General features: G+C 54.3%; 1 protein-coding gene across 1 annotated transcript in view; it reads left to right on the plus strand.

Moving 5' to 3' along the window:
- Window positions 1-22,243, plus strand: part of ASTN2 (astrotactin 2) — a 338,016-nt gene that overhangs the window by 305,108 nt on the left and 10,665 nt on the right.

The following is a 22,243-nucleotide window of genomic DNA, read 5'->3' on the forward strand; positions in this document are numbered from 1 at the left end:
TGAAGGAGCAGAGGAGGCAGGGCAGAGCCATGACAGGCACAGCAGTATGACCCCCTTATATTTTTATTCCCACCAGAAAAGGACAGAGGAGGCTCAGCAGGTGCAACAGGTGCTCCATTCAAGCACCCCGTTTCACTGTTGACTGCCCCAGCCAGAGCAGCCCTTGGTATGACGAGGATTTTTGCTCTCTGTCTCAGAGGCCCCAAAATGCAGAAGCAGCTGGGGAGGGAGCTGCCCACCCTGCAGCACTTCTGCTCCCGGGTCCAAGGGCAGCATGCAGCCCTCTGCCGTTGGGCACAGGGACGGGGAGCTGAGATCTTCAGACCCTTCTTCCTCCCGTGTTCTCTGTAGAAATGGCATCCTTTGTCCTATGAGGGATGGCAGGAGTCAGGAGAGTCAGAGAAGGAGGGGGGGGGGGAGAGAGAAGGTGAGGAGATGAAGGAGAGATGCAGTAAGCAAGAGAGAAACACCCAGGGCTTAATGTCAGAGAGACTGTAATAATTAAAACACATTTTGTAGTGAGTAATGAAACTTTTTATGGGACCACAAAAGCAGTTAAAGCGAGAGCTGGCAAATGGTCTGTCAGCGAGAACTTTTTAAGATCTTGATTAATACTTTCCCTTTGCCTCCCCCTCCACCACCCCCCAGTTAAGTATGTTGACAGCCTCCAAAAACGGAGCAGTCTTTATTACGTATCTCTCGAGCAGGGCCGTGTCCAGGGGCGGGCTCCAAGTGATACCTCTTGTTATTTAATCATTTGAAATGTTTTCTCGTTAAATATATATAACGCGTAAATATAATTATTAATATCACTGGAAACTGGGTTGCCCTGAAAAGGTGCCAAGGAGATCCTGGAACAACCACAGAGCTTGCTAATAACCCGCCGCCTGTAATATCGGTCAGTTGTGAGCTATTGGCAGTTCGGCTTACGCTGCCAGGGCGCTGGGCACGGGGAGAGCTGCTGGGTTCGATGGGGAGGCTGCTGCCGAGGTGAAGGCATGGAGCTGGGAGCCAGAAGGTCTGGCTGTTCGGCAGCCCAGGCTGCCAGATCATCTTCCCCATCTGCTGGGCAGGGATAATTGCACTCACCCGTCTCTTCAGGGGCTCCTTGATCTAATTCCTGATGTCTGTAAAGGGCCGGGAGAACCTTGGGTGGGGGGCGTGAGGATTTGTCCGGGGTTGTGTCATCCCTTTGGCCAAAGCCAGGCTTCTGCTCCGTGGTCTTGCGTCACATCGCCGCGGCGGGGGGAAGCAGAGGTCGGCGGTGCCCCGTGCCCCAGGGTGCCTGTGGGCAGCTCCTGGTGCCCCCGGGTGAGGGACAGCAGCTCTCCGTGGGAAGCTGCTGCTGCATGCAGCCCTCAAGCATCCATCCCTTGGCACCGAGGAGCTTTGGACCTGGTGCTCCCGTGGGGACAGGACGGGGGTGACACACGGTGCTGGCTCTGTCCGTCGGCTAATGCTCAGCGGTGCTTGGCGCACCCTTCGCAGGGCTGCACACACTGACATGCACTTGTACGGGGACACGTCCATGCTGGCACGTGTGGGGCACAGACCTGCTGTCCTAGGAACCCAAAAAACCTGCACACGCACACTGCAGCACACCTTGCTCAGCATCTGCTGCTGCACATGCCAGCACACCTGCGGGGACCGATGGTCCACTGCTCACCGTGTTCGCACACGCTACCGCGGGTGCATCCATATCCAGCACACACGCGTCTGCTCCAGCCCGGGACCCAACCAGCACATGTTTACTTAGCATCTGTGCATTCTCAGATACATAAGTACACACATTAAATATTCCTCTGTTCAGATGTCCATACAGTTGCGACACAGCGTGAAGAAAGCCAGAACAGTGAAATGTGAGGCTAACACTCTGTTCTGAGCCCGTGCGGACATAACAACAACAGAAACACGGGCACGGGGTCGCTCCTTAAATTGAATTTCTTCTGCTTGTTTCATTTGTTTCTGTGGAAAAAATAGCTACGTTGGAAGGCCCCGAGCTGCTATAATCCTGGTTACAGCAACTCGGCAGGGACCTGTGCTTTTCTCCAGGCTGGTAGGTGAGCGCACAGACCCTGCAGCATCAGAGCTCTTCAAAAGGAAATGCTTTTGCTTGTTGAGGAGTCTGAGGGTATCACGCAAACTGAGGAGAGGAGACTGTGAGATCATGGGAGTCTCTTCTGCTTTGTAAATGTCTGACATCCTGTCCCTTTTCTTCTCTAGTACCTACGGCAATTTCACTGCTGTTGGCCACTCATTTGGCGGATTACCAGCCTGAGATCAAAGCTGGGCTTGAGCATGAAAAACAAAACCCAAAAATGCTCTACAAACAAGCAAATAAACAGTCTGATGGATTCCTCTACTTTTGAGACTTCTGTAATTTCAAAACATAAACTAACAAAAGGAGAACTAATTTCTTTGTCCTTTGCAGTTTCAGCCTGATGAAAATATGTTGCCTGTCAGCACTTTTCTTTCCCCTGCCTGTAGTACGTAGGGCTGAGATTCCAGTCCCTGCACAGAGGGTTTTCCACAGGAAAGTAGTTCATTTCAACAAAGATGTGTGTATTGGCTGGTGTACAAATGTGGGCACTCCTGCTGGTCCCACAGGTGGGGGTGCCCATGCTTGGGATCCATGCTACAGTCACATAGAATCATAGAATCATAGAATATCCCGAGTTGGAAGGGACCCATAAGGATCATCGACTCCAACTCCTGGCACCGCACAGGTCTGCCCAAAAGTTTAGACCATGTGACTAAGTGCACAGTCCAATCTCTTCTTAAATTCAGACAGGCTTGGTGCAGTGACTAGTGACTTGTGCAGTGGGCACATGAATGCCTTCACGTACACACACATGGGGTACCTCTGATGGGCTTTGAAGAATGACAGGTTTGGTTCAAGCTCTTAAAAATAAAAGGCTTGTAATCCTTGCAGAACGCCTCACGGGTCTGGGGATCCTTCTCCCCTCCGCTCAGCTGGACCAGAGGCGGTCAACCAAGCTGCCTCCCAGGTGGATCTGGAAGAGGATGGGGTGAGGAAGGCAGAGGGAGAGATGTCTCTGTGTCTGTTCACTGCTGGGCTGGTGCGGGCCAGCCAGTCGTGTCAGAGGTTAATGCCAATCAGACCGATGGTTTGGGAGCTTGGGAGCATCGCTCTGTGACAGGCAATTCGTGGTGCATCAAGTCCCAAGTGCCAGGTGGGAGAAGGGGTTCTGGCTTGTTTCGGAGGTCAAATCCAGCCTGGAGGACTGACCTAGCGTAGCTCGTGACCTTCACGTAGCTCACCACCCTACAAACCCAACTGCTCTCTTTGCTGCTGAGACAGTGGCTTCGCTTATGCATCCCGTAGCCTCCCTGAGCCTTCAGCCTGGCTCATCCACCTCGGCTTCTCATCCCATCATTCTCCAAGCTCCTGGGGATGCCTCATTGCTGAGCTGTACCTGATCGGCTGCCTGAACACAGCTCTGCCAGCCCGGCACGTTCCTTTCAGATATGTGGGGATACACCAAGAGCTGGGAGCCAAAAATGGAAAATTTGGAAAGGGAAATGAAAACCCCCTCCAGCTCCTTATGGAGCTGTAGTACAAACACACCAACCTCTTCCCTGTGCCACAGATACTATAATTATAGATTAGATTAAATCCCAATGTTTCACTTTATTTACATTCCTGACCTAGCCTATTCATTTCCAGTGTTTGTGCCAAGAATCAGCACAAAATTTACTGGAAATAATATGGAAGTCATCAGGATCCCTTCCAGAGCCTTTCCTTGGAGTGTGTTCATGTGCTGAGAAGGAGCCTCCAATTTGCCTTCCCTTTGCTGGCCCACACAGAGCTTCCCCAGGGTGATCCCGAACCAGCCCAAAGGCTCTGGCAGAGCAAGTTTTGGGAGCGGTGGGAAGGTGGGAACCCCTTCCCATGGGATGGTCAGGCCCTTCCATGGGATGAAAGTGGATTTAGGACTCAGACCACCACTAGCCACAGCCAAGACCAAGTCCTGTGAAGCCAGCATCAATGCCTGTTGGGCCACCTCCCTCATGGCCAGGCTTAGCCTCTGTCATCGTGTGCTGCCCAACAGTGAAAATACTTTTTTTTTTTTTTTTTTTTTTTTTTGCGAGCTTAAGGAGAGAGGCAAGTGGTTGAATAGGGGAACCTGTTGTAGCACTGAGAGACGGCATTGCAATTCAACAAGCTGAACACGCTAAAGGAACTGGCTCGGAGCGAGGCTGATTAATGTTGACTGACCTCTGCCTTATGCAGAGTTGGGATAAAAAGTGGAATGGAAACCCTTGGTGCTCAAGTGTCTGCTAATGCTGGCAATGGTCCTCCTCTCCTTATATGATACTAATTGTTATTGTTGGTCTTCCGTCAGGAAGACACATGAATGAGCACTGGAGAAATCGGAGACAGATCCCAACTAGCTCAGTGGCATGGGTTAAAACACATCTGTTACAGCCCTTGGCTGAGGCCCCTGTGTGCACAGGAGCTGTGCTGCTTCATTGAATCCACCTCTGCTGTTCCACATGCGTTCCAGCTTCCTGAAGTTGAGCAGTGCATGGCCGCAGTTTCTTCTCAGGCGTTCCTGGCTTGCAGAAGCTCAAACAAGGCAAGTCTGGAGTTGAACAAGTGTTTGCTAAATCCCAGCCTCTGACTGCAGGCTCCTCCTTCCTCAGCAGTTCAGGATTGCTTCAGAACAAGGGAGCCCCAGTGCTGGCTTGGATGTGTGGTTGTTTTTGCTGCAGTGAGCCCAGCACCGAGCTGTCTGGACCCATCTGGGCTCTGTGCAGTGGAGGTGGATTGGCCCCAAGAAAGACAGTCCGTTGGAAGGACAGGGTCAGCAGAGGGCGGAGATAGTCTCACTGCTGAGATTAATAAAATCCCATGCATGTTGGGCTCTTGCTTCCAACATGGGTTTCTTTTCTCAGCACCCTACATAGAAGTGCACACATATGGAAGCCGTGGAAGATATCCCTGCTTTCATCATGGCCAGTCAAGGTGCAGGAGGCTCTTCCCAGCTTGGCCATCTGCTGCACTGAGTGATGCAAGCAGGTCACTTTGTCTCATCTCAATCTCTTTGTCTGCCCCTGTGGTCTGTAAGCTCAGGTTGTAATTTGCCTCTTGCCATTTCTGCGTACGGCCCAGCCTGGGTGACTCAGAGCAGGGCCTCCAGGTGCTACTGCAATATTGCTGTACTGACAGTTTGCCATCACCGTTCTGAAAGTTGGGTTCGTGCCTGCATCCTCCTTCAGATCTGTCTCCTACCAGCATCCAGCCACCTGGGACACATCTGGCACCAGGAGGTGTCTTTCCACTGACCTCAGCGGAGCCTTCCTCCCCAGGAGCTGCCAAGCGCATGAGCATCTCCTGCCTTTTTGCAGGACAGGCCAAGTTATCCTCCCCAAATCCTCTGCTTCTGCTCCTGCCTCGTGCCACAGAGAGAAACAGAACAGCCTTTGTTGCCTTCCACAACCAGCTCCTCCCCACCCTTTCCTCCGGACGTCCGGATTGAAATAACATTCTTGGTGGTTTTGTTCTGAAATCTCCTGGCACCCGAGCTTCAACCCTGGCTGGGTCCCGGCCCGGCTGCATTGCTCCTTTGGGGCGGCGGGAGGAAGGCAGGCGGTGGGGAGGAGGAGGAGGCACGGCCGGATGGTTCGGGAGGGTATTGCAGCGGGGGGAGCATGCAAATGGAGGATTCTTCCTGGCAATGATGGTGGGGTGGAGAGGAGGGGTTCGGCCTGTTCATCTGCTGGTAGACAAATGGACCTTCGCAGTTCCACCTCTTCCCCATCACAAATTTACTCCCCCCTTGCAATCATGGACTTGGAGAGTATTTTTACCTCTGTGTGTGCAGAAACCTAAACTAACATAGATCGGTCCAAGTTTTATCTCATTGACTAATGGCAGAGCAAGTACAAGAGACACAATATAAATATCAGCACAGATATTGCTGGCTTTGATTTCCCTCTAAGCTACCAAAAGCTGCACTGTGCTCTGGCGCTGGAGTCATTTGTTTTGTTCTTCAGTTCTCCATGTCACAGAGCACCTTTTTTTCTGAAGGCTGGAAAGCTGGGGACCATGGTGATTTGATTCTTAGAGCAGCACTGGGTTTTGAACCCTTTCAGGACACAAGGATTTCACTGCTTGCAGGCGGTATTCCTTTTATCTGGTAGGGGAAAGTGGGTCAGGAGAAGGACAAGTGACTTTGTTCTCCATTTCCTAGCTGGGGAAGCTGAGGCAGGGAGCAGTGATGTGACGTGCCTGAAGCTTTCCTCGAGCTGGGTCTGACCGTCAAGGCGAGGGGTGTCCTCACTCAACTTCACCCGAGCTCCACTTCAGGGCTGCACTTAAGAGAGCTGCTTCTTGAGCCAGGGACTGTGCAACACCTCCTGCTCAAAAGTGGGCCCTCCTCTTCCGAATTTCCTTGGGCGGGCTGGGCAGTAGATACCTGAGAGATGACATTAGGGAAGTCGAGGCATGCCCTTGAGATCTCCGCAGAGCCATTTCTTGTCTCGCACTCTCCCTTCTCTTGTTCTTGCTCTCTGTGTGTTTTCCTCCCTAGCGAAGCCGATCTGGCATCAGGGTGACTTTTTTGCACAGTGATAGAGGCAGCGGGTGGTGCCGCTTTGCCAGCTGGAGTTCCCACTGCTGCTGCCCAGGTGGGAGCAATGCTGGGGATGTGGGGAGCAACACCAGGGCTCCGACACCATGAGGTAGTGCAGCATCGCTCCTGCAGCTCCGGGTCCCGGCTGCAGCCCTGTTGGGTGAGGTACATACAGCCCAGGGCAAGCTCTGCCCCTGCAGATCCTGGAATTTAAATTTTGGGTGAGCAGAACGGTCCAAGCAGCTACACGTGAGCTAGACGCAGCATGGCCATTCTTGCTTGGTAGTCCCATGGTTTTGCACCTGCTGTGCCAAACCATGAGGACAGCAAGGGGGTGTTGGATGGGGTGTCAACCTTGCTGGGCTACAGCAGAATCGGAGCTGGTGCTGTAAGTGGTATGATGCTGGTGATGTTTTCCTGCCCAGGTCTCTGCATGGTTATCCCTTCTCCATGCTTTGTTTTGTGGGTGGGTAGCTCTTGGGCAGCCCAGGCAGGCTTCGTCTGTGTCCACAAATGATGGGCAGCTTTGTGACCCAGGTGCTTAGTCATCACCAGCCAGCTCTTAGATGCTTGGGTGGAAAGATTCTGCCTCCTCCTGTGACTTCTTCCCTGCAACCACGAGCAGCTTAGCCTGATATTTGCAGACAATTCAAGGTTTTTTACAGGCTAATTCCAGCCTTAGGAGCGGCAAAAAGGAGGTCAGCTGTATCCATAAATACGCCACAGGAAGGATGTGACAAGCTGCTCTGAGGCCCAGGTGTTCAGATACTGCTGCACCCACAGCTCCTAGCTGAAGCTCGAGCCATCCACACATCCCATGGAGTAAATCAGCTCAGGCAGGCTCTGGATGGGACCCCAGGTCCCAAAGTCTGGAGATACTAGGCATAAAAGGTGATGCTGATCCACACAGAAAGACAAGTCATAAGCTAATCCTACCTGACCATCTTTCCCCTCGTGCTCTAGAGGTTTTTGGATTCCATTACCTACAAGATCTGTCCCAGTTCAGACCAGCAATGTACACACATCTCATATATGGTCTGCGAGGCCATAGAAGTGGTTAAACATTTATTTATTAATTATTTACTGATGGAGCCCTGCATGGGAGGTTGCTGAATGCAGTGGCTTTCCAGGAGATCTCAAGTGGCCTTTAACTTATTCGTTGGGTTTGGGGATTTCCCCCCCAGAAAAAGAAGTTTGCTTATATTTTTTTCTCTCAGCTTGGTGTTTTTTCAGCTCCTTAACAGGGAATTTTGAGGATGCTGAGTGCAGCTGGGCATTTTCAGGATGGTCCAGTCTTCGCCTGCGGGGCTTGACCCAGACCCCTTGCAGTGATGGGATTTATTATTTCCCTAGACTTCAGTGAGCCTGAATTTCAGGTGATGGAGCAGGAGTGTGGTAAGGCATGGTGTGCGATTCCTCAGCTGCAACTGCTGCTGCTTAACTCTTGCTTAAAAGCAGATTTGTCCAGATCCAGGAAAAAGCCCACATTTTGCTAACTTTTTCAGTTGTATGTGCTGAGATGTTCAAAAACCCTCAGCCCCACAGGGTCAGAGCCCTCATTGCCTGTCTGGAGTTTTTAGTGCTCGGGTTGCCAAGTCCCTGTTTCAGCACCTGATTTTGTAAAAATAACCAGTGAATTTGGGTACCTCTGTTTTGGGAGCATTATCTTCAAGGCTGCCACTGACTTCAGCTGAATTTGTACCAGAGTAGGTCAGTGTAAAACAGAGACGCTTGTGAAAATAGCTGCTGCTTCCTGAGCTGTCCTGCCTGTAAGAGAGGTGCTAGAGCTGAGCTACATCCTTTGCTAAGCTTCCTGAAGGCTGCCTCAAGTGGTTGCCAGAGAGCTCGGGGAGATGAACCGTGTTGACTGGAGCATCTCTGGTTCCTTTGGGTGTAATGGCATGACTTCAGTATGGTTTCCCCATCACTGGATCCAAACTGTTCCTCTCCCATAGCCCAAATGCTGCCCTCGCAGCCCAAGCTGGGAAGCCCAATGTGACAGCAGAAGGTGAGCGCTAGATTCATGAGAGCAACAGCTCGTCACGGGGCAGCTGCCAGCCGCAAGCGCTCAGCACAGAGCCCTTTGTCCAGGCTCCGTCCTGCTGCAGCCAAGTTGGCTGGAGGTGGCTGTTTGTCATCTGCTTCCTTTGGGCAGTCTCGTCCAGAAATCCGCGTGCTGGTTTTTCCACTCTGTTGAGACATATCTGTAGGTCTGAGGGAACAAGACCAAAATCCCCACATGGGGAGGAGTTCAGCAGAGACCAGGGCAGGCTCCGGCAGGGAGCACCACCCATGGAAGTCCCACCTCACCATGTAGAAGCCACCTCTGCAGCCAAGCAGCTACTTCTTGGCTTCCTCTCCCATTTTATTATGCTCTTCCCCTCACTCTAATATCTGAGCTTGGCACCTCCTGGCTACCTAGTGCTCCAGTCTGATGCCACCTTGTACTGCCAGGGATAGATATATTTGACTTGAGTACCTCTGGAGTGATGTCCCCCAACACATGCCCTCATCACTCCTGGTCACCACACATGCACACACTTCCCTCTGCTTGTCAGGAATGAAATAAATTTGATTATACAGCAGTATGGTTTTTGTTATGAAAAGGGGAAAGAAAATACCCTGGCTTTCACTGAAAGCCCTCAGAGCCAAAGCTTATGTCATAATTTAAACGTTTCTAAAAAAAGAAGTAGGGGCGAGGGTCGCTCTTTGTTCAGGGGATGATGGCTGGAAGGGGCGGCGGGGCAGGGGTCCTCTCTTCATCGGATGAGCTGATGGAGCTGGGTTTCAGACCTGCTGCCTGGGCAGGAATACAGAGAAGGGTGCCGAAATTCGGAGAGCTCAGTGCTGGGTCACTGGTAGATGTTTGCTCAGACGCCTGAGACCACAGGCTTGGTGCTTACCCCTTGGGCTGCAGACCCTCTGGGCTGTTTGACCCTCGAATCGGGGTCTGTTGCTTTTTTTCCATCTTTTCTGCCTTTGGTTTCTGCTGGGGAAGCCCCAGGGCAGTGCACAGAGCAGGGACCCGAGCTACGCCTGCAGCACGCCAATCCCTGGCATAGTTTTCTCCTTCCTTCTGAGCATCTCCCACCGCCCTGCAGCTATGGAAATAGCCTCAGCTCTTAATCTCGTTGCGCAACCCCAAACAGAAGAGCCTGCCGCTGGGCTGGGATGCTTTCATATTTTCTTTCTGTCTGGTGTGCGTCATTGCAACATCACAGCCTCCCAGCCTTTCTGTGACAGGGTGTGGGAGGAGCGCGCATCCCGCACACAGGAGGCTCGGTGCTCGCCGGGGCCGCTTTCTCGTGTGGGGCAGGGGACACCCCAGATGACAAGCGAGACCTGCCTCGGGCTGCCTGGGGAACCTCTCAGAGCAGGCACCCTGAACCAAAATGCTTCTTCGGTGCCGTTCAGCACATCACCAAAGATGTAAAGGAAGGGATTTTGGGCTGTTTTGGCTGCCGCAGGTTGGGCACTTGGCCCTGCGCTGCGCCGCCCTCCCTGCAGGAACATCCGTCATTTGCAGCCAAGGGTCGAGGCGTGTCCCCGACGTGGGCAGCCTGTTCTCCGGTGCAAAACGCCGTCCTAATAGCAGCACCTTCCTGCCTCATGGTGATCTTAGCTGTCCCAGAGATCTGGGATACTGCCCGAGAGTTGCATCAGTGCAGCTCTCCCTGCTTGATGCCCATAAAGTAGATCAAGGCAGAAACGAGGACCCTGTCTCTTCCCCACTCTCTGTCCTGCCTGCCCCACCGGCCTCATGCCCATCAAGGCACTACTTGGGGGACAGCTGGGAACCCGAAGCTGCCCAGAGTGACCCTGCTGTGCCCAGCAGGAGCAGGGGAAGTGTGTCAGGAGGTTGACAAACATTTGGATGGCAGCAAGGGTTTGCTGTCTGTGTCCTTCCTGAGCCCTGCAGTCTGGAAGGGAGCTCTGGGCCCTTTAGAGGGCAGCGAGCACACAGCCAGGGTAATCCCGTAAATCTGGCCCTTGTGTCCCTGCTGCAGGCTGGGGTGCTTGCCTGAGGGACAGGCCGCCTCTGAGGAGCATAAGTGCTACCAGGGTGACCTTCTCTGTGCTCTCTCCCTCTTCTCCCCCTGGGTCTGGAGGTTTTGTTAGTCTTTGTGTTAATTTTGTGGTCCTGTGTCCCCATGGGTCCTGGCATCCATGAGCACTGGACCAATATTCACGGAGCTGTATGTGGAGGGCCGATGTGTGCACCTGTCCATACCATTTATTGGCTTGGGACTGGGACACCTCTTTGCTGGGCTCTTTCCCATACCAGTAGCAGAAACACATACCTTAGAGCTACCCAACAGCCACATAAGACCACTCTCCTGTGGCCTGAGGTGAAATTGTAGCTGGATATTTCTCTAAGAAACTTCTGGGCATGCAGGTATATGTTGAGGTGCTCAATGAAAATGTGTGTGCGTGCATGGAGCAGCATGCGGTGGTGTGGCTGCTGAGGCCCATGCTCTGCCGGGTGACCCAATCCCTCAGGCAGGGCTTTCCCCATCAGCGCAACCCACGGCACCGCAGCGACCGTGGCAGCCCCAATACCACTGAGGCCCAGCCCTGTGCTGCGCCCCATGATGGCATGGCACCCCAGTACCCCCCTGGGCAGCACCTTGCTGTCCCCAGGGCTCCTCCACCACAAACCCAAACCCGCCAGCAGCCTCCCCGTCGAGGTGTCTCCTCATGTGTCCCCCCCATGGCTCCCCAGTCCTTGCAGGCCCCCTCCATCCCTTTCGGCCTTGTACCTGCTGCACCGGGATTGTTTTCCAAGGGGAAACATGAGGTGAAGCGTTAACTCCACAAGGGCCTTTCTGTGCAGTGTGGTGGGATTAAATATTTATGTTGGCAAAAAGCACGTAATAGGCAGCTCAAGATCAGAGATAATGAAATTGAGGTGTGTGGGGAAGGGGGGCAAGGCGGCAGAGCGTGCGGGAGCAGAAGGGAGAGGGACCCAAGTGGGTTGTAGTATGCATGCACGGGGATTGCTTTTGTTTTCATTAATACCCCACCTGTTTGGGGGGGAGGAATTGGAGCCCAGACGTGTCTCTGGGAGCTCTGCAGCACGTGCTGGGAGGAGAAGGGCCGTCCCTGCTCCCAGCCACTGCCAGGAGTGGTGGCTGGGTGACTTCGGTGGGGACTGTCTTGGGGCAGACACCTGGGGTTAGCGAGGGATGCGCCCCGTGTGTGTCATCCGCAAATGATGCGCGGCCCTAAATCATTAATAGCACTGATATAGGATCCCTCGCTCTTCCAGACCACTGCAGTCAAGGTTATTTACCAGTGACTGTATCCGATCAGGCAGCAGTGTGGTTTGGATTATCCAGAGGGTTCCCGATCGGGTCAGGAGGCCGCTTATTGCGGGTGCGCCGAGTGAGCCTCGGCAGCGGGTGCTAACGAAGAGCCACGCGCAGGGAGGAACGGAGCGAGGGCAGCGGGCAGGGAGGATGCTGCAGGGACAACCCGCTCTGCCGCCAGCCGCGGGAGGAGAACAAGGAGCGCATGCAACAGCAAAGGGCGCTGCTCTTTCTCAATTCATTATCTTTATGAGACAACAGCATCTCTCTCCCCCCCTCCCAGCGACCCTCGCGGAAGGCGGTGCGTGGGGGGGTGAGCCCCGCGCCGTGCGGTGGGACTGCGGCCAGTGGCGCGGCCCCCGGGGAGGTATGAAACAAGGCATGAATGGAGTGTTAGGAGAGAATGGAAACTCTCAACAGGCTCCCAGGCCGGCTCTCTTGCGGGGGGTCCCTTGCTCACGATGACAGCGCTGCCTCTCATAAACACGCATTTCCTCATCCCCGTTTGTTTCTCTCTCTTGTGCAATCGCGTGTACCAGACGGGAATGGGAGTGAGTCCCAACGGTACGCGAATGTGTCACAGAAAACCTTCCCACCCTGCCACCAACGAAGTACTGAGAAATAACAGCAGGATTTGAAAGAAAAAGGAGAAGAAAGAAAAAGAGAAGGAAAAGAAAGATGGGGTAGCTGGATGGGTTTGCTACTGGCCATGAGTTATTATTATGAGTGTAAATTCGAGAGCACGGCTGCACTGGTAGTTTGCAGCATCAACCAGTGCTCAGAAGCCCCTGTTGCACTCAGTGCTGGGCATCCCCCTGGGAAAAGAAAGTTCCTTCCCAGAATGACTTTCCTGGGTAGAAAAATGGGATAAAAATAGGGGCAAAGTGACTTGGCTGTGATGACACAGTGCTCGAACCAAGAGAGAAACTCCATCCCCTGTGCTTGGCTGCGCTTGGGAGTGCGAGAGCATCGCGGCTTCTGTGCTTCCCTCCCATTGCCCTTGCAGTTCATGGGCATCCCCTAGGCTGCCCTTCTCAAACAATGCCCTCAGGACAGATCACAAAGGGGGTGAGATGTGGTGCTAGGGTCTAGGGGCATGCACAAGTCCCACCATCAAGCACAGCAAGTCCCCTGAACCGGTGGTTGGTGGAAGAAGTGCTGGAGCCCTTGCCTGGGCTGGTGGAGCAGGGCTGGTGGACCCGTGTGTTAGCTCAGAAAAGCTGTCGGGAGCTACAGTCCTTGCTCCTGGAGTGAAAAACAAGGGAGAAGACCCCCAGGAGAGATGCCTCTGGAGCAGCACCTCCGGACACTCGCAAACCCGTCCCGTGCCGTGCTGCAGGAGCAAGGCAGCTCCGTGGTGCACGGGAGCGGGTGTCCAGCCCCTCGGAGGCCAGCTGGGGGTAGCAGGGCTCGCTCTTAGGACTGCTCGGCCGTATAGCCATCATTTCAATAAAGAAATGATTAAAAGGGGGTGGGGAGGGGGGGGAGAAAAACCCAAAACATCTGTTTTACTTCAAATCGGGGAAGATTCCTTTGCTTGCAAGGAATGTGTAAATCACGCCGGGCTGGGAGATGTACATAACCCTGCCTGAAAGCTCCCCTGCACTTCAAACGAATTCTAACGTGCTTACTGGGATTTTGTTTTTATTATTTGTTTCTCTCCCACCCACCCCCCCGCCACCCTGTCCCTGCCGGAGCTGTGAGAACCTCCCGCCCACTGCCAGCCGCTCACCACGTCCCCCTGCCAGCCGGGGGCACGGGGCAGAGGCCAGCGGGCAGCCGTGGCCGGGGAATGGGCTGGCATCCTTCTGCTGGGGCTTGTTGGCACACACAGCCCTTGCCGGGTGGGTTTGGAGCACGGTGGGGCCGTGGCAAGGACCCTCTCTCGCAGACCAGCGCAGGGTATGGCCGCCTCTCGCTTGGAGGCCGGCACATTTGGCTCCCTCCTTGGATTTTGCGAGCGAGGCAAGCAGAGGCGTCCCTCGCCTCCCAGCCGTCCCATTGTGTGCCTTGATTGTTGGCAGGCTCCGGGTTGCTTTGTTTTACGCAGAGGGTGAAGCCGGGGCTGGCAGGCGGTGCCAGAGGACAAACCCAACGGAGCTGGGCGCTGCGGGCAGGGGGCACGCAGCCACCCCGTGCCGGCCGAAGGTGATGCGCCGCAGCGACCACCCTGGGGCCGAGGGAGACTCCGCTCCCTGCGGTCGGTGCGGCCCGTTGCCTTTCTTCTCAGGCTCTCGACCAGGAGGCCCTATTGTGGTGGCTTATATAAGAACAGAGAGCCATCAACTCGCTTGACATAGACCACCCACTACTCCTCAGATGACACTGCCTTTTGAAGTCGCTACCAGTCTGGGCTGGATTTCAACCAGCAGTCCAGATGGAAGCCAAGCCCCCAGGAGGATGAGAACAAGCCCCACCAAGGGGAACTCCTGGGGTAGCAAACTGTGGAGTGTCTGGTTCTTGTTTAGAATGACTGTGAGGTTGGGAGGGGCGAACGTTTCCCAATTTGCCAAGGGTCACAACCTTCCTCTCCCCCCATCTCCCTGGGGCCGGCCATGGCCAAGCTTCGCAGAGCATTTGTAGGTTAAGTGGCTGGTATGGTTAGCTGCGAACATTTCCATTGTGGAGCTCGCCACAGGGGTCCAGGGCCTCTCTTCTCTCTCCTTTCTCCCTGGCACAACGGGAGGAAGAGTTTGATTTATTCTCCCTCGCCTTCTGAGCAGCCTTCTTGTCTCCTGCAGCCACAGCCCTGCTCAGAGGAAGGAGAGCAGTGGTCCCACAATAGCCCAAGGTGCAGGAAGGTACCCAAAGCAACATGTCTCTCTGGAGACCCACCTGGCACGCAGGACTCGCATGCTAATGCTTTCAGATGAGGCTGAAACCCACCCAGCCACAGATTTGTGCGAAGAAGATGAACGAAACCTCAGAGTAATGACTTACCCCTAAACATGTAACCTTCCTGGAGCCAGGGCTGGAGGCTTCAGGGTGTCTGGGGCTCAGGGAAGAGGGGCAGGCTTGTCCCAGACCCCAGGGACAGGGCAGGGGCTGCGGGGAGAGCAGAAGGCATTGCAGCCAGAGGGAGAGAGGACGTGGGTGCTGTTGGGCTCCCCCAGAGGGATCAGGGTGCTGAGGTATGGCAGAGAGTGGGAGCGATGGGCATCACAGTGCCAGGGTGAAGGCTGCGGCAGGAGCTGGGGGTTGCAGCCACGGGGGACGCAGAGCCTGGGGAAAGCCCTCCCAGGACAGCTCGCTTCCATCACCAGCTCTTGCTGACGCTCCGCAGTCAGAGCAGGGCGAGCTCCTGCGGTTTGCAGCCTGCAGCTCCCATCCGAGCCGAGTGGGGGGAATTGTTCCAGCGGCACGGGGAGCCACAGGCGACTCGCTTAACCTTTGTGCAAGGGCTTTGTTTGGGATCTCCTGGTGAGTCCCAGCAGAACAGGGACTCTGGCGCTTGACAGACTGATACGAGCTGCTTTTGCTTTGCTGGAGACAAAGACACCAGCCGGAGTGGCTCAGCTCCACCTCCTCCCGGTCCTTCCCTCCACCAAAGGACACTGAGACTCACCTCCTGGGTGATCTGGGCCCTTCTGTGACCTTGCCAGGTGGAGAGGGGACAGCTTGCCACAAGCCCTGGGACAAGCAGTAGAGGTTGTGAAGGGCCAGGCCGGCTATTGCTGTGTTGCCTGTATGAGCACATCTGCTAAACCTCATCCTCACAGCCAGCAGGACAAAGGGACACAACTGCCAAGAAACACGGACCCCGAACACTCCCTCTCCCTCTTCTCCATATCTGATAATTCCACAGTGATCCAGCTTTTTCTGCCATTGTCCCATCCGAAAAGTTTGGGAGCTATCTCTGGGACATCCTGAGGGTTTGCTGGGCACCTTCAAGACCCCTTAGTCCTTGGAGTGAGCATAGCAGCAGAAGCCTCAGGGTTGCGACATGCTGTGTTAATGTTACCTCATTTCAGGGCTGCTTTTTGGATGCGCTGTCCTGCTCCGGTGCCAAGGAGCTGTTCTCTCATCCACATTTCATCCCCCACCAGCAGCTTTTTCCAGTGCAGCAGCCCCTCTCTGTACGGACACTTGCTCTGCTCTGCTTCGGTCAGCACTGTAAAGCTGTGGATGTGTTCTGAGCATGAACCGTGCACCAGGGAAACAGAAACTGTGTCGCATGCAAGGGATGAGGGACCAATTACCTGCTGCTTGCAGTGGCTGCAAGGAGCAGGGGTGCCACGGGAGGAAAGCTGCAAGAGAGAAAAGAAGGTGTGGGGGGGTTCAGCAGGCACCGCGCGCTGCACCGTGGGGATGCAGCGACCAGAGGGGCTGCAGTGACAGCGCTGCGCCTCCTGCATAAAACCTCGGCCCTGCTGGATCCGTCTGGGTTCTTCCCTCGGTTGCAGTGAGACACGTTTTTGCCTACGGCCGTCTTGGCACTGCCTCTCGCAAGGTGTGTGGATGGCAAAGGAGCGCCTTGTGGGATGTTGGCCCTCCAACACAGGTCGCATTCAGGAGCAGGGCTGTAGGGAGCAGGAGGTGGCCGTGTATCAAGGCTCTCTTTCACAGCCACTGCGGCGCTGGGAATTGCTGTGCTGGGGAGGCTATTGACAGGGCTTCTAGGGAAATCTGGGGAAACTGAGACATTGCGCCTGCAGCGCCTGTCCTACCATGGATTTCTCTCACAGCGAGGCAGTGGATCAGGGCAGTAGCCTGCACAGGATTTTTAATTAATTTCTTTCTATCCCTTTCATCCTTTTGTTTGGACTGTGTTCGACAGGGGTCTGAAATGAGGAGAGATGGATGAAACGCTGCGAGGGGCGCGAGCACAGCGAAGGCAGCCCGGCTCTGCCGCTTGGTGCAGGGGCCAGGTGCTCAGCCCTTCACTCTGCAGCTTCTGGCTGCCCATTGCCTTCCAGCTGGGGGACAGCGGGCGAGCCTACAGGCACGGAGCAGCACAGCGTGCTGAGCCAGTGCCCTGCAGAGATGGTGCTTCAGTGCCCAAAGTTACAGAGCAGCATTTTGCTGTTCTTCGGCACCCAAGCTGGTGGGACTCCAGCAGAGGTCACTCTGTGGTGCTGCCTGGGGATCCACCTCGCATATAGATGTGCTCATCTCACCACCTCAGAACCCAGGTCTGCCTTTCTCCAGAAGTCTCCTTCAGCAAGAAAAACCCTGCCCCAGCGAGCAGCCCATTGTCTTCCCCCTGCCAGCAGTATTTGATGGACGCTGCTTTACGCGCTTCCAAAAAGCATCCGACACCTGAAGCTCGCTGTGGCAGGTACATTTATTTCCCTCCATCTGACAACCGCGCTCCGGTATTGTTGGAAGGCATCTGTTGAAGGGTAACGATTAGTCTCACAGCATTTGCTGTCCTGGAAAAAAAAAAAAAAAAAAAAAAAAGAGGTGTGAATGGTGAGAACAGTTTACTGACAGGCTCGTGCACACGGGGCGGCAGAGCTCCAATACCTGGCGTGGCACCTGTGGTGCTGCTCGCCTGTCCTCCTGGCGCACTGGTGGGACACGGGGCACTTGTCACAGATGGCTGAAAGAAGCCCAGTTATAAAAGGTGTTTTTCTTGGGTGGTGGAGATGGGAGGAGGGCTTTCTAAAAAATATTTTTTTTCAGGATCCACTGTTTCCTTGTGGCAGCACAGGCACAGGCGGAAAGGCAAAGCCAAAAATGATGGCAGTGCAAGGGAGATGCTGGTCCTTTTGCGGAAGGGGTGTACTCCCTGAACAGCGAGTCACTGGGAGGTGGGAGCAATCGGTGTCACCTCCCTCAGATCCTCTCCCTGTGCAGCAGGCACTGAGGTGCTCAGCAGCTCCTCTCCCACCACAGGAAGCCCCCTCTGTGCCGGCATAGCCCAGCCCCATGTCCCCAGCCTTGTGTTCCTGCCAGCCTTCAAATGCCCTACCAGTATCATCTGATTGCTGTGATATTTGTCACCGTGCCAGCCCCAAGGAGACAGCAAGGGAACATCCACTGCCTTGTAAAGCTCAGCCCAAACCCCAAGCTGTGAGGTCTCCGGTACCCTGAGCCCACCCCACTAACTGGCACCACAAAGAGGGGCACAGCACAATCAACCAGCCGAAAAAGGAGGCCCAGCAGATGGACACAGAAAGCTTCTCCTTCCAAAAAAACCCTCGCTTCTCATTGTGTGCTTGCTGTTTGCGGCAGAGACTGGAGGGGTGGCTCTCATTTACCTTTCTTAATTATCTCAAATCACAGAGTTACTGGTAAGCTAAAGTGCATTCCTGTGGCTGGTGTGGATGGGTTGCTTTTTATTTGATTTGATTATTTTTTAAAACATAATGGTTTCTGAATTGGAAACGCTTGCACTGAACACTCCCCTTCCATGCTTGCCCAGACAGCTTCTGGCAGGCAAGCCCTGCTCCTGCTCCTGCTCCTGCTCCTGCCCCTGATCCTGATCCTGAACTTGATCCTGATCCTGATCCTGATCCTGTTCTGTGCCCACCCATGAGACTTGTTGTGACGCTCAGCTCCCTCCTGCCACGTCTGAGCAGCCCAACATGGGGACAGGGTTGGTTGTACACCCAGCAGACCCACGGCTGGGCCAGGGCCATCCACAACCCCACAGCACACAGCTGGCGTTGCAGCACCCACAGCTCAGCTCCACCCCTGGGCTCTCCCACCTGGCAGCAGTGATGGATCGGGGGGGCTGCTGGTGGGAACTGAGTGATGCTCCATCCTGCGTGCGCTTGGGCACAGCCCACGCTTTGCTGGCGGTGTCCCACGTCCCATAGCGGGGTCACAGAGCGGCTGGGAGCAGGCAGGGCTTGCCAGGAGCTGCTCTGCCAGGGGCTTTTAAACAGAGGCCATCAAATTGTTTTTCAGCTGGAGCAGGAAATGAGAAGAGCAGGGGCGGGATGTGTTTGTGTCGGCTCGCTGGACCAGCCTCAGCCACGCGGTGCCGGTTGCGTGCGAGCCCGGGGAGCCCAGGCTGTGCTGGTGGCACAGATGAGCTGCCACGGGATGTGCTTGACCCCAGCCAGGCCAGGGGCTGCGTTTTCATGCTCAGCATCAGGGGTGGTGGTACAGGACCCACGCTGCAAAGGTCTGCCTTGGAGCAAGCAGCAAAGCAAAGCCCCGGGGCTGCAGGAGCGAGGCGCTGAGCCCGGGCTTATCAGCCAAGCTCACGCCAAGCCCTCCTGGCAAGAGCACAGCGTGGTTGCACCACTTCGGAAAGCATGAGACCGAGCTTCTGCGTGATGCTGGGCTCTGGAGCTGCTGGGGGAGCGTCTCTGCCCTGTGCCCCATTTACGTGCTGCAGGGGACGCCTTAGCACGGCTGGGTTTGCTGCGCTCGCGTGCAGCCAGCTGCTCATAGGCACTTGGTAACCTCACACAGGTGTTTGGCAGATGCTTCTTGGACTCCTTATTGAACCCTTTTTTCTGCAGCCCAAGCTGCTTGGTTGTGATACGGCATCTCATTGACCAGCTGCACGAGCCCAAAAGCTTCAGGAGGAGCAGTGCACGAGCCAGAGCAGAAGTGCCTGGGATATCTCTGTAGCATGTAAAGAAATCTGCCGCCAACTAAGGAAGGTCACACACAGAAATCCTTATCTCCCTTCCCACAAATAAGGATCATGAGTAAAGCACTCAAACAGCATGAGCATCATGAGATGGAGTTAAAAAATCATGAGCTGGCATTGTTGTCTATAAATAAATAACACGTTCTGGGGTTTCATTCTCAGCCTTGCGGTTTTGTGCCTTTAGAATTTTGTATTTTCATTTTTATTTTTTTTCTCTGCATTGAGAAAGACTAGAAACATATTGTTCTTTTTTTTTTCTTTTCTTTTTGAATGCAATTGACAATCTTCCACAATCATTGGATTCCAGGAACTGAAGCTCTAACCCCCCCTGGCTTTCTCTTCGCGCCCCCCCCCCCCCCCCCCCCCCCCAAGAAGTATCTCGAGCTTAGTGATAAAATCCAGGCTTTAGCCAACTTTGGGTGGGGTATCTACAAGGAAGGTGTTGCTGACATTTCATGAGGCCACATGTTAATTGCTTTCTATCTCTCTCTAAAAGTTCCTTCTGGTCCCAATGGGTTTCAATATAGTAGTAAACATTAGAGCAGCCTTATTTTATAGGACTCTATGTGCTGTTTCGCTGCAGAGGTGGCTGCGTTTCCAGGCATGGTGGGGCTTCTCTCTGCCAAGAGCGAATGTGCTTGCAGTGGTGAAATGCTCTTTGGAACCTCGTTGGGCAAAACCCATCTCACTAGCTCTCTAACAGCAGTGTTCACGTGTGATCTTACTGAGGGCACTGCTGAAAAGGCGGATCAGCTGTGAGGCAGCAGCAGGTAGCCCCCAGCTCCTTTGGAAAACAGAGGGAACATGAGAAAGCGTCACGGGGAATGGTTACTGCTACACAAAACACCCCTAGGTTGTGGAGGAGCTCTGCCAGGTTGTGGCTCCCATATGGCATCCCAGGTTGTCCGATGTGAATGAGTGTGGGTCTGGGACCTTTCGGTTCCTGGCTCTGACTGCACCTCCGAAATCCTCTGCCGTGGGCAAAACGCTCAGAGCCGTTCTCCAGCCTCGTTTTGTGGTACAAGTTCCCTAAATAATCAGGTGCAGGTCATTGTCGGCGGAGCTGTTGCCTGTTTTGTCCCCAGATGCTGTAAGGGGATGTAAGTGTGGCAGGAGGACGCCCACGTAGCCCAGCACATGCAGAGCTGGGCTCCAGCCAGCCAGGGGCTCTGCGTGCCTCCCTCCCTCCTTTACGCTCACTCATTTCCCTGTGTTTGCTGTGCAGACGTCCCCGTCCCTCCCGGTGGTCCCTCTCCTCCCACCAGCTGCCCACCCTCTTGGTGCCCCTTGGGTCCCAGGTTGGTCCCATCCCTGCCAGCAGCTCCTCGCCTGCCTCTGCCAGAGGCTCCTCTTGGATGCGCTGAGCAGGAGCTGCCTGTTAATGCAGGGTTTACGCCGAGCCACAGATCTTTGCACTCTCTTCTCTTAATTGTCTGTTTCTGGGAATAAAGGGAAAAAAAAAATAACCCCCAGCACTCTGCACAATGCCATTAACTGGCTGTAAAAGTGTTTTGCTGCAGGGAGGCTGGGTGGTCAAGTGGTTTGAGAACAAGATTGGGAACCTTCATCTCCTGCGTTTGCAAACTGCCCATGTCACTGAGGCTCTCCTGGGCGAGATGCTTCACCCCATATATCTCTGTTTACCATCGATAAAATGGAGCTATTAATACTGCTGTGCTTCAGGGTGATCCTTTGGACCATAATTAACGTTAAAACCCTCTGAGATCACCCAGTGGAAGGAGCTGGAGAGGGGCAGAGGGCTGCGCACTGCTGGGGCTGCCAGCTTCCACCAAAGCTGAATTTATTGGTGCTGGTTCCAAAACAGCTCTTGTTCAGAGTGAATGGAAAAGAAAACCATTCCTCCAGGGTCTCTCTGAAGGAGGACTGGTTTCAGGTGAGGCAAAGCACTCTTTATGGCCAGATCAAACCCACTTTATTTCTGATGTTTTTCCACTTGGGCTCTAGTTTTATGTTTGTTTTTTTTTTTTTTTAATCTCATCTGAGAAAATGATGATATGGAGGGCTTGTTTGTTGATCTGTTTTTTAACCCAGCCCTGACCGTTCTAGGCACTCTGGGTCTTGGCATTTGAGTGACTTTGTTTCTGTTCCTGTTGGCAGAGGGCAAAAGCACAGCCAAAGGGCTGCCGTGGGTCCTTAACATCACCCGGAGGGCAGGCTGTGCTTTAGCACCCTGCCAAGCAGAGATGCCCCCTCCTGACCCCGCTGGCAGTGGAATAGGTGATGCGGGCACTAATTGCCGACTATTACAATTGTTTTGATAAAAGTCTGCTGTTTTCGAGGGAAGTGCTCTGGCACCGATCACCTCCGAGCTAATGGAGCCTCGCAGCCCGAGCTGCTGCGGGCAGAGCAGAGGTTGCACATTAGCTGCGCGCACCCATTTACAAAAGGAGATACAACAAACACAGCCGAGCAAACGACCCCAGGATGGGGACGGAGATCACAGAGATCAGCTCACAGCAGAAACCCTCTTGTTGAGCCCCCTTACCACTCGCCGTGCTCATGCTGGTGAGCAAGAAGAGCGATGCCCAGCGATGGTGCCTGGATGGGCTACAGGTCTGGGGTCCCCAGTCGGCACTGGGTGCCCCTATTGCTGCTGCTTTCTGGACCCAGAGAGAGGAGATTTCACACTGCAAAACTGCAGAAACATCCCCTGCTGCCAGCAGGAGACTCCTTCCTCACTTTGAACTCCTCATCTGCCGAATGATGAGGAGGGAAGGTGGCTCCCGCAGGCTGGGCTGCAAAGCCCCGCAGTCACAATCCTG

This window comes from Cygnus atratus, chromosome 19 (genome assembly GCF_013377495.2).
Source record: "Cygnus atratus isolate AKBS03 ecotype Queensland, Australia chromosome 19, CAtr_DNAZoo_HiC_assembly, whole genome shotgun sequence".
In the NCBI taxonomy this organism is placed as follows: Eukaryota; Metazoa; Chordata; class Aves; order Anseriformes; family Anatidae; genus Cygnus; species Cygnus atratus.